Genomic DNA, 6,000 nt, shown 5'->3' on the forward strand with positions numbered 1-6,000 from the left:
GGGAATGTAATTAGAATCATTGACCCTATTCTCTCTTTATCCACCTTCTTGTACCTTGAGGATATGCCCGGATGACTCATCTCCACCATCATGTTCTCCAAATCCTGCTGGGGTAGCCATGTATCTTGCCTTCAACAAGATACTTGCTCCTACCCACCTACCATACTTTATCATCTTAATACCTGGCACAAAGTTACCTCCCACAAAATATATATATATATACATAAACTTACAAAGTAGACATAAAAAGATGATAAATTTAACTACTACTCCATCAATTGAAAAAGTAATGAACAGCCTCATTGGGGTCTCACCACTTGACATAATCCATAGAAATAAGCAGCCAGTCTGTTTATCATCATCATCGTTTAGCGTCCGCTTTCCATGCTAGCATGGGTTGGACGGTTCAACTGGGATCTGGGAAGCCAGAAGGCTGCACCAGGCCCAGTCTGATCTGGCAATGTTTCTACGGCTGGATGCCCTTCCTAATGCCAACCACTAGTAGTGGGTGCCTTTTACGTGCCACCGGCACGAGGCCAGTCAGGGCGGCGCTGGCAACGTCCACATTCGGATGGTTCTCTTTTCGTGCCACCGGCACTGGTATCACAGCTGCAATTTCCATTGATGTTGATCGATTTCGATTCTCACTTGCCTCAACAGGTCTTCACAAGTAGAGTTTTGTGTCCCCAGAAGGAAAGGTATGCATAAGTGGACTGGCACATCCCGGGTTATGGTCTCACTTGTCTTGCCGGGTCTTCTCAAGCACAGCACACTTCCAACGGTCTCGGTCTCTAGTCATTTCCTCAGTGAGACCTAAAGTTCGAAGGTTGTGCTTCACCACCTCGTCCCAGGTTCCCTCGACCGCTAGGGTGTGGCACTTTTTCACACAACTATCTTCATCCATTCTCGCCACATGACCATACCAGCGCAAACATCTCTCTTGCACACCACAACTGATGCTTCTTAGGTCCAGCTTTTCTCTCAAGGTACTTACACTCTGTCGAGTATGAACACTGACACTACACATCCATCGGAGCATACTGGCTTCATTTCTTGCGAGCTTACGCATATCCTCAGCAGTCACGGCCCATGTTTCACTGCCATATAGCATGGCTGTTCGTACACACGCATCATACAGTCTGCCTTTTACTCTGTGCGAGAGGCCTTTTGTCACCAGCAGAGGTAAGAGCTCTCAGAACTTTGCTCAAGCTATTCTTACTCTAGCAGCTACACTTTCAGCACACCCGCCCCGCTACTGACTTGGTCACCTAGGTAACGGAAGCTATCAACTATTTCTAGTTTTTCTCCCTGGAATGTGGCAGAAGCTGGTCTCAGAGCATTTTCAGTGTTTATTGCTCCTGAGCATCTGCCATATACAAAAACTATCTTTCTAGTTAGCCTTCCTTTGACATTGCTGCACCTCTTATGTGTCCATAGCTTACACTTGGTGCATCTTATAGAGTTTCTACCTACACCTTTTCTACAGATCGAGCAGGGCCTTCTACCTGAAGGCGTATACATAACAAATCTAGTAGCTTCTGAGAACTGGAATTATTAATTCGCAAACTATAAGTGTTTAACACCTTATTATTGGCTTGTCAACAGGGATTCCAGTCCACAAAATATCAAGATATGATAAATGTGCCTGTATATATATGTGTGTGTGGGTGTAATATATATATATACATACATATACACACACACACACATATGATCTTTCTGTCTTGGTCTGACTGTCAACTGTCAACACCTCGTGTCCATCTCCCATGTTCCTTCATACACGCCAGCTCAATTTGATTCGTTCTCAGTTGAAAGACGCTTGTTGTTAAATTCTTATTGTTTGTATTTGTAATTATGTACCATGTTCTCTGTTTTTGGGGCTTTGTTACCGTACACATTCGCTAACTTTCTTACAAAGGGGTCTAATGCTCTTAGACTATTTTGGGGGCAACCAGATCGAACCATTTCAAGTGTAACTGCCCGAAATGGTCATGACTTATGGGATTTGACTGATGAAAGAAAGCCAAGAACGACCCGTCTTTTTTTCCTGTCCTTCTAACTGTTGTTTTTCTTGTCCGCCTATGTATCATCTATCTGTCCAAACGTTTTAAAGCCCTCTATTGCGTTTTTGTTCCATTTATATATATATCATCATCATCATCATTTAACATCTGCTTTCCATGTTGGCATGGATTAGTTTAGCTGAAACTAGCGAGCTGGAGAGTTGTACCAAGATCCAGTCTGATTTCAGCTTGATTTCTATCACTGGATGCCCTTCCTAATGCTTTTACATGTCACCGGCATGGGTCCTCTTACATGTCACTGGATATGTGCTGTTACATTTCACCAGTACCAGCCACAACTATGATTTCACTTGCCTGACGAATCTTAGGAACAGCAAATCACCAAAGGTCATGATCACTTGTCATCGCCTCTGTGAGACCCTACATGCGAAGATCATGTTTCACTACTTTGTCCCATGTCTGCCAGGGTCTACTTCTTACACAGATTCACCCACAGTTAGAGATTGGTACATTTTTATGCAGCTGTTCTCAAGCTTAAATTGCATGACAGATATTCATTATTTAGAACTGCATACATGCATTGGATCCTTTCTTATGAAATACAGGTTTGTGTGTTACACAGAGTATATGTAGAAAACAAAACAAAAAACAGACATTGTTTATAAAACATTAAGCTATCATAAGGTGTTCAAGGGAAAGGAGTATTCAGAGGAAAATGAAGTGGTAAGGGATAATATTGTAAATGTGACAAAAGAGGTTCCAAGGAGAGGGATTACTGACTGTACAGATGGGGTTCATATAATTACATCACCTGAGTGAATAGCCCTGTGGCTAAGAGTGATGAAGGGATGGGTTTTAAGAAAATGAGTCATAGGGGAAATACTCAACAATTACAGATTAGATGTTGGAGCACAGATATAAATGATATACTTTTTGGATCTCATTTTTGCTGAGACGGATGAGTCTTCTTGAGCACAGTATATTGCCAATCATCTTAGACCTTTATCTCTTCTATGAGGGTCAATATCCTGAGATCAGTCTTTATGGGTCTCTCTCTTCCACAGCTTTCATCCAGATTTAGCAATCAGTACTTCTTTATACAACTGCCCTCAATCATCTGCATCACAAAAACATACCAGTAAAGTCTATTCTCTTGCATGCTACATCTGATTCTTTTTATGCCTAATTTCTCTCAACATACATTTTGTTGTACATGCATATTAACATTGCACATCCAGCAGAGCATGCTAGTTTCATTTCTTTCTAGTTTTCACATGTCATTTGTGCTCACAGCCTACATTTCACTACTATGAAGCATTGTTAATTACTTCTGAAATTGCCTTATTAAAAAGAGAAAGTCAGCAGTACTTCTCCCAGGCACAAAATCTTCATTAATATAATAGATCAATAACTCTTGCTTAACTTTCATGACCTGATCCAGCAATTTGTTACCGCTGTAATTACTTCCCTCTAAGACACCAGTTTGTTATAATACCACCACACCAATTATTGAGCATGATACCTTTCTGTACAACCTGATTAACTACACAGGTAATTAGGCTGTATACCATTCCGCTGGATATTTTAGACATCTCAGCAGTAATTTCTGATGACCCAATGGTTAACCCTGTATTTATATCTTAATTGATTTATCTAACATACTCCTATCAATGAGAATGACTGGTCCCTCTGGCAGATTCACAATAAAAAAAACCCCCTCTCCTATACATTCTCCACAGCTAGTAGCCTTTTATGCCATTCTTTCAAGAATCCCTAAGTGCAAGCATACCATTATCCATCTGTACACATTTCTCTCCAACATCTCGGTTTTCTTTGATACACTATCTTACAATCCAGAATACCTCAAGCCTATGGTCCTCACACTACAGAACATTGCAAAGTCTCTTCACTTTGCTGCTTCTTTTGCTAAATAAACAAGTCACCTAGCTTCTCTTCTATTTACCTGGTATATTTCTCTGCTACTCCCAGTCTTCCAATCCTACAAAGCTCATCTCTTTGCTTTTATGGCTCTGTTTACTTTGCTGTTCCACCACCACCACATCACCTTTGGTCTGACTGGAGGTTTGTAACAGCTACAGTAGGTTGTCTTGTAAAAACTTCAGTTATCCTCTAAGTTGTATACCTCAATTAGTACTAAATATCTGTTCAATGGATCTTTAAACATCTTATCTTCCTTTTTCAGATTGGTTTGTCTCTCTGAATCCTTTTTGCTCTAAGTCTAACATCATTAACCACTAACCTATACTGGCTTGTTCATTCTTCACAGGAGAAGACTGCATTTACAAACATCTGTCTAACCTGTTTTCAGGTGAGAATGTAGACAAACTGGTTGCTTGAAGTTGGTGAAGTCAATCAACATGTCATTTGCATTATAGAACTCTGACACACTTTGTTCCCTCCTCACACACACAACATATATATATATATATATATATATATATATATATATATATATATATATGTGTGTGTGTTGTACATACATATCTTTTATTTGTTTCAGTTATTGGACTGCAGCCACGCTGGGGTACAGCCTTGAAGGGTTGAGACAAACAGTTCAACTCTAGTACTTGTTTCTTAAAGATGGGTATTTATATTATTAGTCTCTTTTCCTGAACTGTTAAGGATGTAAACAAACCAAAATCAGTTGTCAAGTTGTGGTAAGGGAGAAACACACACATGAAAATATTTCACTGGCTTCACCAGACACACACGTATGAACAATGCATCCCAAAAGTCACTGATGAGTTTCAATTTTTAATAACTTACTTAAATAAATGCATGAAATGTTGATACAATATGAAGGACAAAATGGAAATTAAAATGCACAATGGGGGAGAAAACAGTATATATGTTATGTGTTGGTATATATAAGGGCTGTACAGGCCCTATACAGAGAGGCCATTAGTAAGGTTAGGATTAGTAACGGGTATAGGGAGTAATTCCGGGTAGAAGTAGGGGCCCACCAAGATTTAGTCCTCAGTCCCCTTATATTCATCATAGTCCTCCAGGAAATTTCAGAGGAATTTAAGACGGGTTGCCCCTGGGAGCTCCTCTTTGCTGATGACCTGGCCTTCATAGCAGAATCACTACAGGAACTAGAAAAGAAATTTCGGGTGTGGAAGCTAGGTTTAGAATTAGAAGGCCTTAGAGTGAATGTAGCAAAGACCAAAGTTATAGTAAGTAGGAAGGCAAACTCATCATCCCCACCCTCATGTATTCTGCACGATCTGTAGAAAAGGTGTAGGTAGAAACTCCATAAGATGTACCCAGTGTAAGCTATGGATGCATAAGATGTACAGCAACATCAAAAGAAAATTAACCGAGAAGACGGCTTTCATGTGCGGCAGATGCACAGGAGCAATAGATACTCAGAAAACAGATTCCATCACACTCCAGGGAAAGAAACTAGAAACAGTTGATAGTTTCCGCTACCTAGGTGACCAAGTTAGTAGTGGAGGTGGATGCGCAGGGAGTGTCACCTCTAGAATAAGAATAGCCTGCGCAAAGTTTAGAAAGCTTCTACCCTTACTTGTGACAAAGGGTCTCTCGCTCAGAGTGAAAGGTAGATTGTATGACGCATGTGTGCAAACTGCCATGCTTCACGGTAGTGAAACATGGGCTATGACTGCAGAGGACATACGTAGGCTTGAAAGAAATGAAGCTAGCATGATCTGTTGGATGTGTAATGTCAGTGTGCACACACAACAGAGTATAAGTGCCTTGAGAGAAATGCTGGACATAAGAAGCATTGGATGTGGCGTGCAAGAGAGACATTTGCGTTGGTATGGTCATGTACTACAGATGGATGAGGAGAGATGTGTGAAGAAGTGCCACTCCCAAACAGTTGAAGGAATCCGGGGTAGAGGTAGACCTAGGAAGACATGGGATGAGGTGGTCAAGCATATCTCTGGAGATATGCTGTGACTTGTAGTTGTGATACCTGTGCCGGTGGCAG

General features: G+C 40.8%; 1 protein-coding gene across 2 annotated transcripts in view; it reads right to left on the bottom strand.

Annotated features, from left to right (window-relative positions):
- The window catches only part of LOC115214150 (serine/threonine-protein kinase SMG1), a 185,790-nt gene that overhangs the window by 176,766 nt on the left and 3,024 nt on the right, over positions 1 to 6,000 (bottom strand). The window contains exon 2 of one of the 2 annotated variants that reach the window (XM_036504994.1): positions 3,832 to 3,835. The gene's annotated coding sequence lies outside the window, so the exon portion shown is untranslated. Of the gene's footprint in view, positions 1 to 3,831; positions 3,836 to 4,752; positions 4,759 to 6,000 lie in introns of those variants that run through there. The other variant, XM_029783223.2, reaches the window with a different exon arrangement.

The sequence above is a fragment of the Octopus sinensis genome, linkage group LG7 (assembly GCF_006345805.1).
Source record: "Octopus sinensis linkage group LG7, ASM634580v1, whole genome shotgun sequence".
Lineage (NCBI taxonomy): Eukaryota > Metazoa > Mollusca > Cephalopoda > Octopoda > Octopodidae > Octopus > Octopus sinensis.